This window comes from Bombyx mandarina, chromosome 11 (assembly GCF_030267445.1).
Source record: "Bombyx mandarina strain Sakado chromosome 11, ASM3026744v2".
NCBI lineage: Eukaryota > Metazoa > Arthropoda > Insecta > Lepidoptera > Bombycidae > Bombyx > Bombyx mandarina.
This window is the reverse complement of record NC_143218.1, coordinates 18,149,416-18,173,633: the sequence shown is the minus strand read 5'-3', so window position 1 is coordinate 18,173,633 and position 24,218 is coordinate 18,149,416. Positions and strand designations below refer to the sequence as shown.

Below are 24,218 nucleotides of genomic sequence, written 5' to 3'. Positions count from 1 at the left end.
CGAATTCAAGACACAACGCCGTAAATCATGAGGAAGTTTTTTTTAGAACGCATAGAACGAATAAATCATTGCGGGTAGAATGAGATTGTTCCATGTCTTTGTCGTGTCCCGTTGAATTTATAGCCTCGAAAAGATATTTTCAATGTTCTTTTGCTCTGGCGACTTTTCGTATTGACCCAAGGCACACAGCTACACGTATATTTGTTGATGCGTCCGTTTGAATGTTTCGCTTGTCTGCTTTGCGAATTCGATTTAAAAAAAGTCGTAAAGGCTTTATTTACATCGTTTTTTAAACATGTCTCTAACAAACACATTAAAAAGCAACAACTCGACCTTATTAAGTGGCACTCAAAAAGTAATTCGCTAATTCAAATCGTTCTTTTAACATTGAGACATCGGCGCGACCTTGCCCGGTCATATAAATCTTAAGCAAACGATTCGGTCCCCCGGCATCCTCTAATCTGGGTCTTGAATTAGTTAATTAATACAAGTCGATTCCACCTTGACATAGAGCGAGCAGCCAGACAGTGAACGTCCGACCTCAGAAATGGAATCGTCAATTGATATATCCAAATGTCACATTTGTTCCTGGTGTGTGTTATTGATTTTGTATTATTTATAGACCGCTTAATAAAAATTGCTTCAATTTTCAATCGTTTCGTTGGTAATAGGGTTCTTAGTGTGCTTTATTTTTACTTATATTAGTTTCTTCGGGTGTGTTCACGAAATTCTACACATGTCTTCAAAACATTTCATTATCGTCTATAGTATGCTTTAAATCGGAGAACGTGACGGACCGCAGGCTCACAAACCCCCTTTTTTTCCTACTTATGCTGATAGCCTTCTCCTTGAGGTGTAGGTGAGCTTACGGGGCTCAAACCGGGAGTGTTGCTAACACTGACCCTAGCAAGAGCAGTGCTACGCTGAATCTACCACCGGATCGGAAACGCAACCCACTGAGAAGATCCGGCGAGAAACTCAGTGGGCTGTGTCTATGGGTTAATTCACTCGTCGAGCCCTTCGTCGCAAGCGACGGGTTCGACGAGGACGGTGATCAAGAAACTTCCTCTCGTTCGTCTGCGTCTATTATTTTTATGTCTACTTGTTTCCTAATTCGGACTTGGTTATTACTCTAATCTATAACATCATGTCAAATTTCAGAAGAAGAATCTATAAAAATCAATTGCCCCATGTATAAATGACTTAAATAACTTGAGAACGGCTTGATCGATTCGAGTGATTTATTTTTCGTTCTTGTCGAAATTGTCAGCACGAGGTGGACGAGCTCACAGCCTATCTAGCGTTAAGTGGTTACTGAAGCCCACAGACATCTACAGCGTAAATGCGCCACCCACCTTAAGATATCAATTCTAAGATCTCAGTATAGTTACAACGGCTGGCCCACCCTTCAAACCGAAACACATTACTGCTTCACGGCAGAAATAGGCGTGGTACCTACCCGTGCGAATTCACAAGAAGTCCTACCACCAGTAAACAGTATAATAAGTATACAGGTATATATAGATAATAATACCCAAACAAAGAGCAAAAAAACTTGTTCATCACACAATGTTTACCCGATGTGGGAAAAGAACCCACCAACCTCGGCGCAACAGTCAGGAGCGCTAACTACTACACCACCGAGTTAGTCATAACATTCACTAACGCGTTTTGGTTCAACTCATATGTTATGTTATAAAGACACCCAAATAAATCGAAAGTGAGGCCTGAGGATCCAAAGAGGCATTTCTAGAAAGCATTCCCTTGGAAAAAATATATTACAGGACTGGGGTCGGGGGTTGCTAATCACCTTATTGTTCGAGCCTTGATAAAAAGGGTAACCGATTTTAATGGCTGAAGAATATTGGCTTGAATTTTTTTTTTGTTTCGTGTAACAAAATATCCAAAGGGGATGAAGAGCCCGTAATAATAGCTGCGTAATTGAATCGATAGGAAAATAAGGGGTGCCGCTTTAGAAAGGCCTTATTCGACAGGTTTAATTATAATTAAACTTCAAAGTAAATGTCGTGGACGACATAATTATGAATTTATAATCTGTGTTGTTTTTATAAGTATAAGATGGTATATAGAAAAGTTTTTGGATGTAACTTTGTTTAATCCAGAAACAGTTGACAGCTCATGATCAGCATTACTTTGAAGAGAGCATATGGTATTTTGTCTTGTACCTGTAGTACCTACATATTAGACTTAAAAGCATAGTAAGTTTAATTCAACGTGTTTATAACGTGTATATTTCAACGTGTTTTACCAAACTGCCTATTGTATTTTAGGAATTTACATTTATTATTTTTATTCCGATGTCGCGTTAATAAGCGCACGGCACATCTGGTTCCCGGAATCCATAGACATCAGAATGTGAATAATATGCAACCTACCTTAATAATCTCAGTTTAAATGCTGACCACTTTTAGTTCGCGGCAAAAAGAGGCAGGATAGTGATGCCTACCCGTGCGGGCTCTCAATGCGCCCGATCTCAACAGTAATTACACAAGTTACATAACTGTTTTGACAGAACAGAACTTTAATTATCTGCCGGTATTGGGTGAAATGTTACTTCCACAAGGACGACGTGTCGTTTGATTGACTTGTACAAACGATGCAACCGACCCTCAGGTCATCATACTTCGAGGCAGACCGTGAATTTGCGAAAACGTCACGGATCACAATGTGATTACGAAAAGGTGTGATTACGTTTCGAAAACCTCAGCCCGGAGAGCTCTCTTGAAATTTACTTGGCAAGTCATTAATTTCGATTGAACGATTTTTTCAAAACCTTTTTTAAATCTATATATCTATCTATATATTAATACGTGAAGCAAAAACTTTGTATCCCTTTTACGAAAATTGCGCGGACGGAGGAGTGTGAAATTTGCCACCCTTATAGAGAATATAGAGAAGAAGTGCACAATGCTAATATTTTTTTTTAATATTGCATAAAAGATACATTAAATCAATAAAGAAACCCATGCATACTATTTATTTATTGTCAAACTTTTGTTCTTGACGTCTGTGGTCAAATTGAGAATAGATTAAATATTGTTCGTCTTTATTAATATTTTTCTGTAGTGTCTTGGCGTTAAAAATACAATCATAATAGTGTACAAACTTACAATTCCAATTAATTATAGTCGAATTTCGACTACTGCGGGATTTCTAGTACATATATATAAAAATAAATTGCTGTTCGTTAGTCTCGCTAAAACTCGAGAACGGCTGGACCGATTTGGCTAATTTTTGTCTTGAATTATTTGTGGAAGTCCAGAGAAGGTTTAAAAGGTAGATAAATATGAAGATGCAAGAAATTAAATAAAAATAACAATTTTATTTTCTCTTTGATGTGTCCCCCCCCCCCCGTCGGATAGATTCCTTTTGTTTGTTTTAAGTTTATTTTATACAAAATCTTAGGTCTATTATTTCTCGATTGAGGCACTACGAAGTCTGCCGGGTCAACTAGTATGTATACTCCGCGCGCGAGCTCCGAGGATTCGGGGGCTGAGGAAGCGGGCGGGCGTGCACCGCGCCCGACCGTCGCTTCATACCCCGCACTCTCCCAGTACTAGTGTTGACCTTAACGTGAGAGTACGCTTACCGACTCGTTGTTTTTAATTTTGCGATAGCGGTGTTAATTACGGGTGATTTCTAATATAAACAGTCTTACACATATAAGTATTTTTGTTTGCACAAATAGCTATTTAATTTGATGAAAAAGGAATGGCGAGCACTAGCATAATAAACATGTCTTAGCATTACAGGAATATTACTGGCAAAAGGATGGCTTAATGGAGGATGTTGTCGAATCATTTATTATTGAAGTATGTGAGGATAGTGACATCAAGAGGAGAGTACATCAAATTCTTCAACTACTGATTAATCTGATTGCGAGAGTAATTAATAAGATTTCACGTTCATTTTGTTCAATAAAAATCAGTTCATTAAATGAAATTCATGATCAATTGTTTTTTTTTATTTATTTCAAGTACATAATACCCTCATAAAACTATTTTATAATTTACACTCGCACGGAGGCTTAAGATGTGTTAGTTTCGATAGCGCAATATTGACTAATTACAACACTAGCTCATTACGTTAACATTCCTTAAAAATCCTCGGAGCTCGCGCGCGGACAGTATATACCTAGTCAGGTCATAAATTCTGTCACATGTTTAATGTAAAATAATTGAAACAAGTTTATTCATTATGTAACCATTCATATACCAAAATGAACTTAACAAAACATAGATTCTTATGACACTAAAGTTTATTCAAAATGACCTCCGTGATTTTGAATACAGGCCTTCAATCTGCGCGGCCAGTCGTCTATCGCAGCACGAACGAGGTCCATGTCAATATCGGCGGCTGCCTTAATCAAGGATGTCTTGAGTGACTCCAAATTGGGATGAGGCTTTGAGCACGCCTTTTCCTCCAAGTGTTGCCATATCTTGTAATCTAACGGATTCAAATCTGGACTGGAGGAGGGCCAGTCTTCGTGCCGGATGAAGTCAATTTCACGCGCCGCCAGCCAGTCTTTTGTGCCCTTCGCTCTATGAGCTGGCGCCGAATCTTGTTGGAATACCCAGTTCCTGTTATTGAACATGGTATGAGAAACAGGTTCCACAAGGTTCGTCAGGACTGTATTTTGATACACAACTGCATTCGTTTTTACACCTTTCTCACAAAAATGTACCTCTGTTAAGCCCCAATAAGAAACTCCCAACCATACCATGAGCGAGGATGGTAAATGACCTCGTTGTACACGCGGAATACGGTTGCTCGCTTCTTCACTACTTTGTGCGTACACCTTATCATTTTGTTTGTTGTAGCTTTCTTCTACGGTAAAAATTTTTTCATCCGAAAAAAGAATTTCCCGATATATTTTTCCCGCGTACCGCTTCAACAAAGCGCGGGATCTCTTCAGTCTCAGGTCCATTAGACGAGCATTCAAACGATGTCCTGTTTTTCTTCGATATGCCCGAAGCCCTAAGTCTTCATTTAGCACCCTTTTCACCGTGGTTCTGTTTAACCCCATCTGAAGGGCCAACAGTTTCTGCTTACGTTTAGGATTTCTTTGAATTCGCGCCTTCACAGCTTTTATCACTGCTGGAGTCCTAACAGACCGAGGGCGACCACTTCTTGACCTGCCATCTACACTAGAGTCTTCATTGTATCGTTTGATGGTACGATAAACGAATCTTTTGGTTATATTAAAATTTTTCAGTATGTTAAAAATTTGAATTGGCGCGTAACCGCAACGATGCAACGCAATAACTGCAACACGGTCTTCTTTAAGCGTCCACTTCATATTTAAAAATGAGTAAAATTCTAAAAGTATACATTTTTATTTTCATGAACAATTCGAAATTCGAATTCAATAAACTTTTTTGTGGCCAGCATTCTAAAAAAAAAGTTTTTACTGTGTGACATATTTATGACCTGACTAGGTATAAATTGGTTCGCAGTTATGATCCATCATGCGGATGCATCGCGTGTGATTCCCATACGTTCGAAGCTGGGCTTTCTTTCTTTGATTTACCTATCGGTACACAAACTCATCGCAAATCTAGCATTAAGACTAAGTCATAGACATCATAACATGAACATCACGATATACCTTCAGAAGAGTTCGAAATCTCAATTGCAGTTAAAGACGGCTAAAGCCCATCTTCAAATCGAAAGACGTGGCTGTTTTGCGGCAAAAATACCCTTGCGGGCGGACTCGCAATTTACCAACACACGAACTTACGCAAATTACATTTTTTTGCGGGTTTTGTTTTAATTTCACGATGATATTCTTTCATCGTGGTGGTCATTCGTGAATACGTTTTGTTACTGCGTTAAGACATAATCAAAACTACTTTTATCGTTTGATTTATAGATTATTATTGATATTAATGTATTTCCAATGTTTCGTTTACAGTTTCCGTGGTTCCGGACGACTTTTAAAACTTTATGCGTCGATTTTTGAATATCGCACTAACTACCGTCTAATTTTCAATAAAAAATATTTCCTTATGATATAAGTTTCTTTTCACTCATCGCAAGTATATATGTATATGTATATGACAATAATAAACGCGAGATCAAACAGTGAAAGGAACTTTAATTGTATCTACGACTCGCGAAAACCAAAGTATATAATATTATATCTGCGTAAATAATTATAATCTTGCTCACAGTCTGCAACCCGCTACCAATTTACTTACATAAATAACATTAACGACGAGTATTAAAGGCCATCGTTGGTAAATGTGATTAATAATAATAAAAAAGTACAAAACCACGGCGTTCTACTAGTCTTAATCATTATCTAAACGTTTTCTATTAAGCTTATTAGTTAATATAACAAAGGCACTACAATTCTTTTTGTACACAGTCGAACATATGGCCTTAATAATCAAGAGATCGCCATCCTTCGTGAACATGAGCGATTCTGGGGACAGAACGAAATCGCTGCCTAATGGAGGCTTTACACCTTTTGTTTTATCCTACTTATTTTTGCTAATATAGCCTGGAGAGGCTATATTAGCGTTACCCTAGCGTGTGGGTGAGCTCTCGGGGCTCAAACCGGAGGAGTTCTAACACTGGCTCTAGCAAGAGCAGTGCTTCGCAGATTCTACCACCGGATCGGAAACGCGACCTACTGAGAAGATCCGACGAGAAACTCAGTAGGATGCTTTATACCATGTAGAAACCACGGCCTAGTAAATAAAAGCTGGAAGATTTAAATTCAACTGTGCGACAATGAAAAAGAATAATATGTTTCCGTTTAAAACTAATTACGTGTTCTTAAATCAAATTTATCTTTATTACAATCAGTTTAGTATTCGGACGTGGCAACAGCGACGTGACACTTCCTTTAACAATTTATTCAAGTTTTTATTCCAGAGTTTCACGAAATCGATCATCGGACAAAAGATAACGTGGTCGGCTTTAAAAAAAAAACTGGCTGCATTTTTGTTATCGCCGTAAAGCCTACGATTTCGGTGCACCGGACTCGAGAAGCGGTTTTTCGTTGATGAACAACTTTTATGGCTTTTTTCATTCATTCCCGTTCTGGGAAAGGCGGCTTTTTGGCGCCCGGTAAGATCTCACATTGGTTTTTTTTTGTTGCCGAATAAAAAAGTTAGCGCTATCTTTGTATGAACGAACGTCGAGATAATTATTGGGAACCGACCCGTTCTTTTTTTTTTTTCGATCAACATAACTGATCCAAGCTCTTTTGCGTAAAGATAAATGAAGGAGAAGCCTACGCGCTTAGTTTGGAGACCGGCGGCTTGCTGTATGATTATCAGACTTTTATAATTGTGATCTTTGACAGCTGAAGAGGCAATGTACCTTTAAAGTTTGGCGCGTCCATCAGTATTCTGTGATCATTTAGGTTGATATATATTTATAATACATTTGCATTTTATGATCTTTATATTATTTTATTGACGAATGAACGCCCTTACTGCCCACTTGGTGATAAGCGGTTGTAATATATTGCTACTTCGCAGTAGAAATCGGCAGGGTAGTGGTAACAACCGTGCGGGCTAACAAAATGCTCTGCTACCAGTAATTACATCAATTACATTTTTGGTGGGTTTGATTTTTATTAGACCTTTCTTCCTATTCATGGTGGCCAGAAAGGTGGTAAAAACTTTCAATTCCTAAAATTTCATTGTTGAATCCATTTCAGTATGTACATATTCCACAAAAAAATTGATACCTGCCTGCGGGATTTGAACTACGGCATCGTCGCCACGCTAAACACCGGCAGTCTCACCCTCTAGGCCTTGACGATTTCAAAAGCACAAGTCCAGATCCGTCTGTGGTAACAAACAATTTCTCGGAAATGTCTCGGAGTCTGTGGCCACTTTTCGTTTTTTTTTGTCTAGGACACAGCTACAACCATATTTTTGTACATTTCAAGACTCGACTTGTCGGGCTGAGCCTTTGCTCGCTCACCTGTCCTGGTGAAACTGGAAAGGCCTCCGGGCCTTGAGTGGTTACCGTCGCCCATGGACTTCAGCAATGCCAAGGGCAGAGCCAAGCTACTGGCTACCGTTGAGTACTCTCCACAAGCCTCGTTTAAAGAAGGACAAGTCATAGCGCTCGGGAAACACCGTGGAGGGGAGCTCATTCCAAAGACGGATGGTACGTGGCAAAAAAGATCTCTGGAAACGCACTGTGGATGACCGCAGTGGCTCCAGGTAGTATGGATGAACTCTACTCCGATGGCGGGCGGTGCGATGGTAAAAACGAGATGCTGGTATCATCTCGAACAATTCCTCAGAGCACTCCCCATGGAACATACGGTACAAAATACAGAGGGAACCGAAGTCCCTCCGCAGACCCAGAGGCTCCAAACGATCCGAGAGAATGGGATTATCGACAATCCGAACGGCCCTCCTCTGTATGGAGTCAAATGGAAGAAGCTGGTATTTGGGAGCCCCGGCCCAGAGATGGGAGCAGTACTCCACGCGAGGCCGGACTTGTGCTTTATAAAGCAAAAGTCTTTGTCCAGGCGTGAAGTACCACTTCGCTCTGTTGATGACTCCCAGCATTTTGGACGCCAACTTGGCTTTGCCTTCCAAATGACTCCGAAACTGGACATCGCTCGAAATGTCGACCCCAAGTATCCCGATATATATTAATACGTGAAGGAAAAACAAAAAAAAAAAAAAAACACACGCATGCATACTATTTATTGTCAAACTTTTGTTCTTGACTTCTGTTGTCAAATTGAGATTAAATATTGTTTGTCTTTGTTAATATTTTTTATAGTGTAGTTTTGGCGAAATTTGTGATTATAGAAGTATAAAATACAATAATAATATGTACAAACTTACAATTCCAATTAATTATAGTCGAATTTCGACTACTGCGGGACCTCTAGTTATTATTTCATACCCAACGCTCGAACATAAGACAACAAAAATCATATTCGAAAATGCACAGCATAAACGTGGAATGCATAAACCGTAGATAAACAATAGAACTTTTATTATTCACGAACAAAAAGACATTCGTACCGAGAAGACAATTTGACTATACATCAAAGAACAAAACCATTTTGTCTATTGTCAAAGAAACTATTATTTGATCTATGAATTGTTGAAGTACGGGTGGCACACTGGACGAAAGAATACATCGGTTTTTGTCTCACAGCCTTTGTAGGAGATATCATTTATGATACTTCTCTTTTTAATGGAGGGCAGATGTTACTCAAGGTGCGAGGTAAGGTGGACTCAGAGGTCCGTATTCACATTCCGTGCCAGTAATTGACAACACCTGCCGTGTTCGGAGTCCGTCACTGTTTGTACCTGTCGGAGATTAGGCGACTCGAATTTGATTTAAACTCAATTTAATGATTCGAATCGCTTTAAAAATTCGAGAGGGTTCGCAATTACTTTCCTTATCGTCCGTCGCTTTTCGTCGACAATTATTATCGTGTACGGTATTTAAAAAGTGCAACGGTTCTCAAACTTATTTCTCCCTCAAACGTTATGGAGGGCATTATTAATTAAAAAAAAATTTTTTTTTTTATTGCTTAGATGGGTGGACGAGCTCACAGCACACCTGGTGTTAAGTGATTACTGGAGCCCATGGACATCTACAACGTAAATGCGCCACCCACCTTGAGATATAAGTTCTAAGGTCTCAGTATAGTTCCAACGGCTACCCCACCCTTCAAACCGAAACGCATTACTGCTTCACGGCAGAAATAGGTGGGGTGGTGGTACCTACCCGTGCGGACTCACAAGACGTCCTACCAGTAAAACTCCCCCTCAAATTAAAATAATGCAAGAATTTGAGTTGATTATATTCGAATCGCTCATAGGGCGCGCACAGGACGAGTTCGATCAACGAAGGTTTCCTCATTAAAATAATCTGATTAATGAATCAACTTTAACTCAAGGTTTATTTTTTTTCTCTCACATATTGACCCTAAGACGCCTTCGTGCTACTTCCGAACAGGTGAGACCAGGATACCACCGGTCGTTATCATAAATTCACCCCCTCCCCCCTTCTATTCCCGTAATAAGTCCTTAAACATTTGTTAATGTCCCCGAATGGTTATTTAATGTGATCCTTGTGTTTTTTGTATATCTGCCTGTACAAGGGCATGGGGTATGCGCTGGTTACTGTTGCAGGTGCATACTTTAATGGGCACTTGTCTAAAAATAGATAGTGGATTGTTGTATGATGGTTGGTCCACGCAGGTTGCGTTGTTATAAACTGAACGAACCAGATGAAAAGCACATTTAGATATTCAAGTTGCTTTATTTATTTCGTTTTTTAATTTGTAGTCACCATTGTGCACGGAGCCTAAGGGCGGCTGTCGCCCATATAATTAACAATGTAAGCTGGCTGCTTGCGGTTGGTTCTTTCTCGTAGAGCATACGACCATAAGCAAAATTGTTTTTAGGACATATGTATATTGTTAATTATTATTAGCGGACAGAGAAGCAAAGTTCTAGTACTGAGCAGCTACCGAAGCAATTAGATACAATGTAAATGCGCTGGATTGATCAAGTGAAAATACTTACTTAACGATTGCGTGCACCAAGCTGCAGTCCGCGAATTATGGAAAACAGCAGTCAAGGTTTCAATATGCAAGGATTCCGCGTGGCCGCGACGGTTCTGCCAAGAGTAGCCGACTATGATGATGATAATGAAATTCTGCTGTCCAAATTGCGGCCAACTTTGGAATCAAATCTATCTAGCCGAAATCCATACTAATACTGCGGAGAGACGGTGAAAAATTACTAGCAGCGTGTAGACCGCACTCCAATATTTCCGGATTATCCGGAACATCAAAAAAGTAGTAGTAAGTAGTAGGCTACTACCAAGCAAATCCTCTGTCTAGAAGTAATTACGAAATGTTTTGATGTTCACGAAAACATTTGTCAATTTGTAATGGTAGGGGACGCGGACGTGTTAAATTGAATAACACGTAAAAGTAATGATTAGGCTCAGAACCCAAGACCAACCAACACACATTAATGAACACACAGTTCGTCACAGTTTTTATCATACAGTTTCGTATACGCGGACAAATCATACAAAGATAACATTTAATTTTCAAGAGTCTTGTGCACGTGCCCTTAGGTAATCAACCTTTCGTTCACGAACAATGTTATTAAGTACTCGACGGAATATTAATTAAACCGTTTGCCCAACACTTAAGATGCAAAATTGGATAACAAAAGAATTATAAAGCGCTCTATCAATATTGTTTCAAAATTAATGTTTGGTCAAAGAAATTCCTAATGTTTTATCTTAATGGCTACGCAATAAGAACCATAATCGTATAAAGCTCGTATTAAATTACAGTCTCCCGAGCCTGTTTCCTGCCGGATAATCATAAGTTTGGAAAGTGCACTACAAGCTGTAATTTTCTATAATTCCGGCGCCTTGTCTCTACTGAAAATAACGCCTTTAATTACATCGAATTCCACGTAATTATGTCAGTTAACGCACGTTAACTTTCAATTATGACAATTTGTGCTATCAAGAGAGGGCCCTTGAGTATTTGATATATCGTCTAGTTTTAGGGTTCGAATTTAGTGTGCCTATTAAAAAGAAAGACTTTTTTACGACATGGGGTTATTTAAAGTATAAGACGAGTACTATTTACTTAATATGAGAGTGATTTATACTAGCAGAATTTCTCGAATACGAGCCAAATCATCAAGAATGTTATTTCCTCGTGTCAAATGTCAAGAAGTTCTCAGCTAAAAAAAGCAATTGTCGTTTGCGATTTTTTCTTAGTCCCGGATTTTATGAAAATTTTTCATAATATATTTATTATAATATGAAGCACTCCCGCATAACGCAATCCCATATTAAAGTCTCGCTACGCTTACATTTCGAAAAAATCTCTGGATGTAAGTAGTCTCGCAGTAAGGCACGATAAAACTAGGGAGAAAAAAAAAACCCGGAACTCAAGACGCAAACACATACATGTCTTCTAACATATAATTGTTTAGGTTGAAATTGAAACTAAACTTATAATTAAAGAAACGGATGCGCATCAAAATTCATTCGGTTTTAAAACATTAACTCATTTCATTTTATGTTAATCAAAGTGCTTGGTTTCAGATTAATGGCTGCCTACTATCTATCTATCTTACTTTTTTCGGTTTCAACCACAGTTTATTGCCTAGAACGATGCATTACGTTGCTATTACAGAAAATTAAATTATATTCTAAACTCAATAATGTTGTTAATGCAGACTAACAAAAAGCGCTAAATTAAATATTGCGGCTACGTCTTTGAGGAAGTTCAGAGTTAAGCTGCTTCCATTTAAACAGATGAACAACTAAGAGATAGATCCATAGATCATAGAAACACACACTGTGTTTCTATGATCTGTGAAGCGATCTGAAGAATGTTCAGCAAATTCCGAGTTTTTAATTCGCTAGCCAAAAACGAATATTATAGCCGTAAAAAACGCAACATCCGTCAATATAGCAATAACTCTTCCTCTCTAGCTTCTCCACCACTGAAAGACATTACTCTACATGTGTTATAGGAAACCAACAAAGAACAACAGAGCTCCGGGTTGACTATAACCTCATCGTTACTACCGGTGATCGAAGATCTATGTAGAAATGCGGCTGTGAACCAATTCTTGTTTATCGTGATTTACAAGGTTGTGCTTAGAATAGCCCTACTCCATCTCTTCCTCGAAGGTCGTGTTTAGAATAGGCATTCTCCATCTCTTCCTGTAGCATCCCTATGTCCCTATAGCACCTTTCGCAAAAGGTGATATAGGGATTTATCGCAGAATAGGCAGCGGCGTTCTCTGAGTATTAATTATACTGCAATGGCAAACTAGAGCTTAATACTTGGTCGTAAGGCATATTTTCAATCTACACAGACAGGTACTACCCATCCTGGTTATTTCCGCCCTGAAGTAGTGATGCGTTCTGATCTATAAGGTGAAGATGGTCATCACACCATACAATTGAAACTCCGACCTCATGACCCAAGAGGGAAACCAGCATTCGGGGTGAATTCTTACGGAACAAAACAAACACATATAGTGAAAGATTCTTAACTAGTTCGTAAAATACATTATATGCTGGAGTCATATACTTTTGCATATATAGGGGAGTGAGTATCTTATCTGCACAATGAAAGTAAGCAAGTATTCCCATTGTCTCGGTCACGCTCTGACTAAAAGCTCACGAACTACAAAGTTTTGTGCGAGTACTGTTTTATCAGTTGTGTGATTTCCGATATTCCTACGTAGTAGTACTACGTATTTCGTTCGTACAAATTGCCGGTTGTATCTTAAAACAAATACCATTAGTGTGGATTTAGAAGATAAACATTGTTTTCCATACGGTACCTATTATGGGTCCGAGTGTGTACAACGCAAAGTATTTGACAGATGCCTAAATCTCGCTTACGACATTTTAAAGATAAGCCTGCATATATTATATACAAGTTCCGAACAACAACATATTATGTACTGTCGGTCTACCGAGCAAAATCACCCGCTCGGTAGAAGATTGAAGTCGTCGTGGCCTAAAGGATAAGACGTCCGGTGCATTCGTATCGAGTAATGCACCGGTGTTCGAATCCCGCAGGCGGGTACCAATTTTTCTAATGAAATACGTACTCAACAAATGTTCACGATTGACTTCCACGGTGAAGGAATAACATCGTGCAATAAAAATCAAACCCGCAAAATTATAATTTGCGTAATTACTGGTGGCAGGACCTCTTGTGAGTCCGCACGGGTAGGTACCACCGCCCCGCCTATTTCTGCCGTGAAGCAGTAATGCGTTTCGGTTTGAAGGGCAGCCGTTGTGACTATACTGAGACCTTAGAACTATATCTCAAGGTGTGTGGCGCATTTACGTTGTAGATGTCTATGGGCTCCAGTAACCACTTAACACCAGGTGGGCTGTGAGCTCGTCCACATATCTAAGCAATAAAAAAAAATTAAAAAAATTCTTTCCCATATCTCTCCACATTAGTCTTAGTGCTAGGTTTGCTCAGAAACCTAAACTCATATTATCAACCAAACAACAGTTTTATTCGCCTGTAATAATATATTTTAATTCATTTTGTAAGCGGTAACCGCTAAACGTCACTTCGAACATTGATAGCAAAAAAATAATACACATTATGGATTCTTCCCTTCAAACAACGATAAATCAATCCAATTATGCAAAATTCAATCATTAGCCTCTTTTAATAAAGTTCATTTGTTACTTTGAAAGAAGAAAAGAAACAAACCAGTAACGGTCTAACTTAGCACTAACATTGTATAGTAACAGTGTGAAAGTTTGTATGTCACTTTTCCTGTTCAAAGCTATAGAATAAAAGTAGGTTTGATTGATGTCGTGTTTATGAAATCATTATAAGATTAAAATTATTAAATAAACATACAGTAGATATTTTAAAGAAATCAATTCATGTCGGCTCAATAAAATTAACATTTGGGTAAGGGTTGAAAGTTTCGGACGAGGATTTTCATGGAACTAAATTTTATAAAGACCGATTTGACAGTTATGCATCAAGCATTTGGTTTAGAGACCTTACGTATCGAGCTACCCGCGTTATTCAAGTCGTTTCCATTCGTCGGTTTTTTTGGCAACACTTAAGTTTGTTAATAGCTACCAATCAAAAATACTTAAAGGAATATCGTTTGACAAACAAAAACGGTGTTTAACTTGTTTTATATTTGCCTATTGATATACAATTACATATATTTGATACACAATCTATATATTAATACGTGAAGCAAAAACTTTGTATCCCTTTTTACGAAAATTGCGCGGACGGAGGAGTATGAAATTTTCCACACTTATAGAGAATATAAAGAAGAAGCGCACAATGCTATTTTTTTTTTAAATAATGCATAAAAGATATATTAAATCAATAAAGAAAACATTACACACACTACATACCATGTATTTGACGCACACACGCATGCATACTATTTATTGTCAAACTTTTGTTCTTAACATCTGTGGTCAAATTGAGAATAGATTAAATATTGTTTGCCTTTGTAAATATTTTTTATAGTGTAGCCTTGGCGAAATTTGTGATTATAGAAGTATAAAATACAATCACAACATTCGACTATAATTAATTAGAATTGTAAGTTTGTACACTATTACAATTCCAATTAATTATAGTCGAATTTCGACGAATGCGGAACCTCTAGTAATTATAGATAAATAAAGTTATTTTTCTTTGATCACCCCGAGGTACGCTTAAGAACATTTTCGCATCAACATACCTTCTGAGCAAACAAAGCCACAAACAAAAGCTAGTTACACAGCACGTTGTTTATTAGCAACGGAAAAACATACATTACATACATTAGCTTTTTTTTTTCTTTCTAGAGAATAAAACTTGTCTACACAAATGTACACGGTTGAATGATCCTGGAATGTGAAGGGACGTCGGTATCGTTAACTGTCGGTTGACAGGTCAATGCACTCAAAGGTCATTTTACTTTGTTGTTAATTACATGTTATGTAAGTTGTAAACAAAAGAGACAGTTGTAGGAAATTAGCGGCATGAAAACTGCTGTATTTTACCTTTGTTCATAGGTATGTGTGATAATTTGAATAAGCCTATTTATTTTAACATTTGTTTATTTTTAATTTTAGTGTACATGTATACTTATCATTAGACTATCGGCACTATATTGATCAAATAAAGAATTATTATTCTATAAACTTCTATTCAATGATGCGAAAAATCAGGGTTGCCACGTTGCAAATACTAAATGGAAATTAAGTCAAGGAATTTAAATAAGACAATGTGAATTATTTTTGAAATAACAATACATTTATGAAAACAATCTGTTTAGGGCTATGCGTTAAAAATCTTATTAAATTTTATATTTTGCTTAATAAAATTAAAATTTTATTTTTTAATCAATTAATGACCAGGAAATATCACACCGGTCACCCGGCCTTAATTTAGGATTCTCTGTACTATGAAAATCAAAGACTGATTTATATACGGTTAAACATCCGGACAAAAAGCTTATTCATTATACGAATGATTGCCGACGATGTGGGAATCGAACCAATGACTCTCGGCTCAACAGTCCGGGTTTCTATCTACTGGACCACCGCCGAGTCGGTCTGAGGGTTAATGATGAATGATGAAGTAAAATTTTTAGATATTTTTTTTACAAAACAAAATAATAATGTAGTCATATCATTAATACTAGAAAATACTCTCAGCGATAAACAAAACACGAGACGTACTTTACATTAGTGTGCGTTAACCCTTTGACTGCCATGTAGGTTTTTTTTACGTTCTTTATTGCTTGGATAGGTGGACGAGTTCAGTGGTTAAGAGGTGTTAAGTGGTTACTGGAGCCCATCATCATGGACATCTACAACGTAAATGCGCCACACACCTTGAGATATACGTTCTAAGATCTCAGTATTGTTACAACGGCTTCCCCGCCCTTCGAACCGAAACGCAAACGAAAGGTCACCGGTGCCCTACGCGGCGCACTCAAGTCATGACGAATTCTGTTGTTACTAAGCGCCTAGATTGCCTAACTTTGCCTTCTTTTGTTTTTAATGTACATAATAATATGTTTTAGTCATTTAATCCACATAATTACTTTAGTGCGCCACTTATGACCTACATAGCAGTCAAAGGGTTAACATTCCAAGCATACCAAGTCTAAAATTTTAAACATCGAACAACAGCAAATCAATACGTTCCGAAACAATTTTACTCAAGTATGACATAAAGGCACACAGACGCAAAACTCATCTCTAACGAGTTTAACTGCACTGTATTTGTGTAATGACAAAAAGGATTAAGCATGAACATTCTTGTAAATCTTAATATTTCACGAGAATGTGTACGTATGGTGAGCGCTTGCAGAAAGTCTTAACACGATAATTTACGGGTGTCTGAACGGTGGACAGTCACTGCAAGAGACGAGTCCTAGAGTTCTGTACTTGATAGAAGTGCAGTTAGAAGACTAGGCAGAATACATTAACTACCGGCCGATCACAATGACAGCGTTTGTCTGATCCTAACATCTCCAATATCTTAAAGCTTACCCACGATCATGGCGCTCGCAATAACATTGGTATACTCGAACTAAATAAATTCCATATAGTGATGAGAACCTGTCGAACACAAGTTTTTCTGGTAATAGTACTCTGAATTTATAATAAAACCTAAAAGGCACTGCTAGGACCTTATATAATAAACACATGTTGCTCTTCTTCTATTAACGAAGCCCGTAGCTGAAATGAATTAAAATCGCCAACCGCCCTTGAAACTGGTATCGAAGTCTCAACAACATATGAAGTAAATCTTAGAACTAGTAAAAAAAGTGTCTACGTGGGAAGAGGTACAGAAAGTGCTTAATTTACTGATGACACAAGGGTTTATTAGCAGCAGCCAAGATACGAATGTCTTTGATGCAAAAATCTCTGACTGTGCATGCCGCGAATGTTTCCACTGATAATGATGATACCGTATCATTTAAAACTAAACACTACAGTCTTGTTTTGGATCTTAAATCATCATTATCCTGCCCTTCTCCCAGTCACCTGGGGTCGGCGCAACATGTTTTCTCCTTCCATACTCTTCTATCATATACCATTTCTTCGCTCACTCCCCTCCTACCCATATCGTCTTTCACACAATCCATCCATTTCTTCTTAGGTCTACCTCTTCCTCTAAATCCTTCCACATTCATAATTAACACTCTCTTAATAACCTCATTTTCATTTCGTCTCATCACATGTCCATACCATCCCAAACGTGCACTCCTCAGCTTCTCTGTCACAGGTGCCACTTTCAGACTTCCTCTAACATATTCATTCCGTATTCTATCCATTCTCGTTACTCCACACATCCATCGCAACATTCGCATCTCTGCTGCATGCAATCGCCTTTCATCCGCCACTTTCGTAGTCCAACAAGCTTTGTCTTATCTTAAATGTTAGTTTAATATTAGCATAAAATATACATTAAAATTGGTAACAGTTTCGACTTTCGCAACATACAAGTACACATATGCGCAGACATAAAGACAATCGTCACGTTGTATCCGAGTAACAATAGACACGCAAGAATGTTTACGACGTTTTTACAACGGGCGGGCCGGCGCGGCATTACTCGTCTAAATAAATAAATACATACGTACGTACGTACGCGCAACGCCCACTGTAGTTACTATACACGTACATTGTGAAAGGAATAACGTTCAAATTCTACGAAAAACTGATTTAGTGTGGCTTCATACGTCATAGTAATTTACGTGATTCTATTGCCGATGTGATCACTGCGCATGATTTCTGTTGCCAAGACGGAATCTTCTTTTTACATGATAAGTTTAATGTTCCTTACCTAACACTACAGTAGGGAGAGATGTGATTATCTATGATCGTAGCACGACTGAGTGTATACAAGAGTTACTTTAACAACCTAACACACCGGGTAAGCCACAAGCTTGTCTGCCCCCGATTGCAATTAATAAATAACACGGTCATCTGGGCCTTAAAAACAATTCTCTGTACTATGGGAACCAGAGAATAATATACATACTTATATACGTTTAATATACTTATATATCAATAAATATCAAACACCCAGATAAAGAGCAACCAAATTTATTCATCACACTGTTTGCCTGATATGGGAATCAAAAATTCAACTCTTCACCCTGCATCAAAATCCGCTGGTAACTACGAATAATTATAAGTTTTCTCTCGCTCGATTACAGTTATTAACGAAAAATTGGCTGTTATAAATTTAAATGATTAGGTACTTACTTTATAGTAGTTCCAAGATATGTAAATCTTAAAGTGTTTGCAGCGGTGCATTAAAATGAGCCAGCCGATGCAGTGTCGGAGGCATTTAAATGTGAATAATATTCATAATGATATACTGATTTAAGTAAAAAAAACAAGATCACTTATGTTAGTTACCCCGAGCTCAATGACCTCCAGAATCGCTCATATGAACAGCCTTCGTTTACTCAATATAGTGACGTAACAGAAACACATGAACCGGAAACCGAACAGAGGCCAAAATAAAAATTGCTAATATCCATCATTTTCATAACAAAAGCACACAATAATACTTAGGGAACCGTTAAAAATACGTTGGCCAAATACTTGCGGAATTTATTCACCCCAATGTACGTACATAGGCGAGATCTCGTTTCCATTGACTCGTGGGACGAGTCACGAGCGGAACCCTGTTGGCCCTTCAAGTAAATTGACGTAGGAGAAAGGACCGTACGCGAGATTATCGAGTGCGCTTGGAACCTTAATAGATGTCTATCTCGCATGCATTCGTCTTTTCTGCGAAACCAAACATAATTTGAATTGACAATATGTACATATGATATGGTATGGTATGACATTCATTGGCGTTGACTTCATCGAGGACGTTAACAGAATTAAAAACAAAAAAAAAATGCACAAAATTTGTTCGTACACATTAATTAGTTATCATTTTAAATCTTGACGCGTTTTTTTCCCTACCTATTCGTTGGTAGCCTAGGGGGCTATACCAGCTAGGCTTGGGAGAGCTTACGGGCTCAATCTGAGAGAATTTTCGAACACTAGCCCTAGCAAAAGCAGAGCTTCGCAGAATCTACCACCGGATCGGAATCGCGACTCATTCAGAAGATCCGGTGTGAAACTCAGTAGGGTTGAACGCGTTTAGAAGACAGGCATAGGTTCTTGAATAAAAAATAAAAATTTATTTTTCACTTTCACCTCGCATAAGAAATCAAAGGAAAAACGTTCGATTAATACGTAGCAAGGCAATTAATTACGTTGTAGACGTTAACAGAACACGATCCACCCCGCTAACACCATCCATCATCCCTCACAATGGCGGCCCGAGAGACGCGACGGTTAAAACCGTTCTCCCTGATTTATCGCGCCAAACATATCGATCCTATCGATTATATCGGGAGCAACGTAAAAACTGTTACAATTAAGTGATTTCAAGGTTTTTTTTTGGGGATTGATTTACGTTTAGGGTAATGTAACTTATGGAGAGCTCGGTAGCGTGTGCGATAACAGATCTGTTGCCATATGTTCGATACGGTCCCGCTAAATCACACGTGATCGCAAATTATAAATAAGCATTCATTATTAAAGAACTTTTTTTTTTTTTTTATTGCTTAGATGGGTGGACGAGCTCACAGCCCACCTGGTGTTAAGTGGTTACTGGAGCCCATAGACATCCACAACGTAAATGCGCCACCCACCTTGAGATACAAGTTCTAAAGTTTCCCGTATAGTTACAACGGCTGCCCCACCCTTCAAACCGAAACGCATTACTGCTTCACGGCAGAAATAGGCAGGGTGGTGGTACCCACCCGCGCGGACTCACAAGAGGTCCTACCACCAGTAAGAACCAGAACCAGAACTGAACCGAGTTCACCATAATTACTTAATTTTAATTACAAGCTGCAAAAATATACAAACGCTGCGTCTCTCTACGCTCATTTAAAAAGAACGTAACTACATAATAACATTAATGTTAATATTTTGCAAACATTCACGAAATGACGTTGAGGTTGTTAAGAGAGTTTTAAGTATGAATGTGGAAGGCTTTAGAGGAGGAGGTAGACCTAAAAAAATGGATGGATTGCGTGAAAGACGATATGTGTAAGAGAGGGAGTAAGCGAAGAAATTTTATATGATAGCGGAGTATGGAAGGAGAAAGCATGTTGCGCCAACCCCAGGTGAGGACAGGAGAATTGGGAGAAAGACAGGAGAATGATGATGATGATTTCGCAAAAATTACTAAATCTAGAAAAAGCATACTCGACTAGTGTGTACTTTACCTAAATATCTGATTCTTAGTCAATGAATAAAAAACACCCATAGTGTCCCCTGGATGGTAATAAGCTGTCACTTATCATCAATAAAAAAAAACATAGGCGATCATATTTCATCCTATAAGATTTCGACCAATCAAGTTAGGCGGCGGCATGTCATTATCATCACACATCGCGCATCATTAGGGCGGGACATTATCGTCACAAGAAATTAATGATTACAACAACAAACAGTTGATCCGCATAGCAACAAAACGAAAACATACGTAATCTGTTCCAAGACATTTAAGAATGTAGGTACTCACATTTTATCTATTCGACACAATCGGCTACTGAACTCCGCAGATCTGGAAATAAAAACATGATAAATTATTGAGAGTGATTATTTAGAGTAATTATTATTATTAATTATATTATTATAATGATTATTATTAATAGTTATATTATTAATTATTGAGAGTAATTATTGTTTTCAGAGTCGTCGTGGCCTAAGCGATAAGACGTCCGTCGCTCAACACGAATGCACCGGTGTTCGAATCTCAGGCGGGTACCAATTTTTCTAATGAAATACGTATTCAACAAATGTTCACGATTGACTTCCACGGTGAAGGAATAACATCGTGTAATAAAAATCAAACCCGCAAAATTATAATTTGCGTAATAACTGGTGGTAGGACCTCTTGTGAGTCCACGCGGATAGGTACCACCACCCTGCCAATTTCTGCCGTGAAGCAGTAATGCGTTTCGGTTTGAAGGGTGGGGCAGCCGTTGTAACTATACTGAGACCCTTAGAACTTATATCTCAAGGTGGGTGGCGCATTTACGTTGCAGATGTCTATGCGCTCCAGTAACCACTTAAAACAAAAAAAATACTAATTTTATTTATTAGGTAGTTCCTAAGTACGTGGGTAGGTAGTGAATAAGGAATGTTCAAAGCGTTTACGTTTGAAATCAATTTATTGTGCTTTTTAAAATTCAAATTTAAATTAAAAAAAATACGTTGAAATCCGGAGTGTTTGAAATGTAGTAGTCATTTCCAAAGAAATAGTCTCTGGCTTCGGTCTGGTACTGTGGGCTACTTTATGTTACTGAATAATTGCTTGTGTGATTGTCAATATTAGAGAATATTCAAATGAAACAAACAAGACAGATTCGGTAAGGGAGATCCAGCCCAGGATTTCGAAAGCCCGAAACTCAATGAGGATGCGCTTACAGTTGCAACTTCATCAAATTCTTGACTATGATGTTTTTATTCATTGCTTAACGCGTGGATGAATCAATAAGGTGAGTCCATCTAGTGTTAAGTGGTTATTGGAACCCACGGATTTTTTTTTTTTTGTTGCTTAGATGGATGGACGAACTCACAGCCCACCTGGTGTTAAGTGGTTACTGGAGCCCATAGACATCTACAACGTAAATGCGCCACCCACCTCGAGATATAAGTTCTAAGATCTCAGTATAGTTACAACGGCTACCCCACCCTTCGAACCGAAACGCATTACTGCTTCACGGCGGAAATAGGCGGGGTGGTGGTACCTACCCGTGCGGACTCCCAAAGAGGTCCTACCACCAGTAATTACGCAAATTATAATTTTGCGGGTTTCATTTTTATTACACGATGTTATTCCTTCACCGTGGAAGTCAATCGTGAACATTTGTTGAGTACGTATTTCATTAGAAAAATTGGTACCCGCCTGCGGGATTCGAACACCGGTGCATCACTTCAACACAAATGCACCGGACGTCTTATCCGTTAGGCCACGATGACTACATTTTTTTCCCGACCTATTCGCTGGTAGCCTAAGAGGCTATTTCAGCTAAGCGCGGATGGGTAGGTGAGCTCACGGACTCAACCTGAGAGAATCTACTAACACTAGCCCTAGCAAGAGCACTGCTTCACAGAATCTACCACCAGATCGGAATCGCGACCTACTGACAAGATTCGAAGAGAAATTCAGTGGATTCTGTCTATGGGTTAGTTCGCTCGTCGCACCCTTCGTCGTATAGACAAGTTCGACGAATAGCCCATAGATATCACAGCGTGAATGGCCACCACCCAACTTGAGACATTAAGTCGAAGCCTTTTATAATGAAATACGATCGCGCATCTTAATTTTGTAATGAACTTAAATTGCTTTCAATTAGAATGATAAAATTATACTTGGATGTAAAAAAATAATGCGAATGATTCATCCTTTTCATTTACTAAAATATTTTAAACCTTGCTACTTAAGCAACTGTTTTAAAAGGTTTTGTTAGTCAACGGGCACATTAATATGTAATAACATTAAGTGAGATTTAATCTAAGTAAATGAGATTTATACTTTTTTTTTTTTTGGTCAGGAGGAAATCGCCGGACTTCCGCCCTTTTCTGGGGATACTGGGCGGGGTATGTCAGAGTCGAACTGACTAAAACCTCCTGTCGCTCAACAACCAACGTCCAAACCTCGCATGAGACAGAACTCATGACAAGGCAAAGGGGGGAAAGTGAAACGTGGGATTATGAAAAGTTTTACTGGTGAATTTTCAAAATTTGTTCTCCCCAGCAATGTTATTTAATCTAAAGCTTTTAAATTATAATTCTGACTGTTCATTAGAAAACCCTGTGTTTTTGGAGCTACCAACTGCTAATAGTAGTATTAGCGATATTATCCAAAACCCCAAACATCCATCCAGCCATCCAAACCCAATTGTCAAAATGGCCGTCATATTTTAATCTAAGAATAAGTTTCGCTAACTTTTTTTTTAAAATTTCTATCCGTTGGTTTTAAACAAAAAAAAACTCGTTTTGAAAATCAAAATCCAAAGCGGTAATCGACCGATAGCTTATCGCGACAGAAAACGTTCACACAGGTTTACACTATGACGGATGGATGAGAAGTTTCCACGCACCCAACCTCCAACCTGTCATGAACTGCGATGTTCAAACAAATCCCACCGCCAGCACATCACGAAGGAGAGCTTCCAACGTTGGTCAGCGTTTAATGACGAAATCAGAACTCGAGTGATGAACAAACATAAGATTTTATATACACAGACGTGTTATAAAAGCGTATCCAGTTGTTGCAAGTTAAAAATTCTAATCTCTAAACATTTATAGTCAGGGTTCTAATTTCAGTGGACTAATCACGGGACATGTTCATCGTTGAATCTTTCCGCCCGTAATACCGTTACATACGAGTGAATTTCGAACACAGTTTTACGAGTTAAAAACGTAATTAGACAATGACGTGCTCATTTCTTTATATTTTAATGCCTAATTAAAAATAAACATTTTTGAAGTTTCCATTCAACAATCTTATTTCCATGACATCAACAATTTCGTGTAGGCGTCATTAATGGATTCAAAACCGGAAAAAACTAAATATTCAACGTATCTAATCTAATATCAGG

General features: G+C 38.3%; 1 protein-coding gene across 2 annotated transcripts in view; it reads right to left on the bottom strand.

The window, feature by feature from the left end:
- LOC114243269 (mitochondrial cardiolipin hydrolase) overlaps positions 1 to 24,218 on the bottom strand; it is a 169,367-nt gene that overhangs the window by 62,567 nt on the left and 82,582 nt on the right. For both annotated transcript variants that reach the window (XR_016323812.1, XR_016323813.1), the window contains one exon: positions 21,131 to 21,172. The gene's annotated coding sequence lies outside the window, so the exon portion shown is untranslated. The remainder of the gene's footprint in view (positions 1 to 21,130; positions 21,173 to 24,218) is intronic.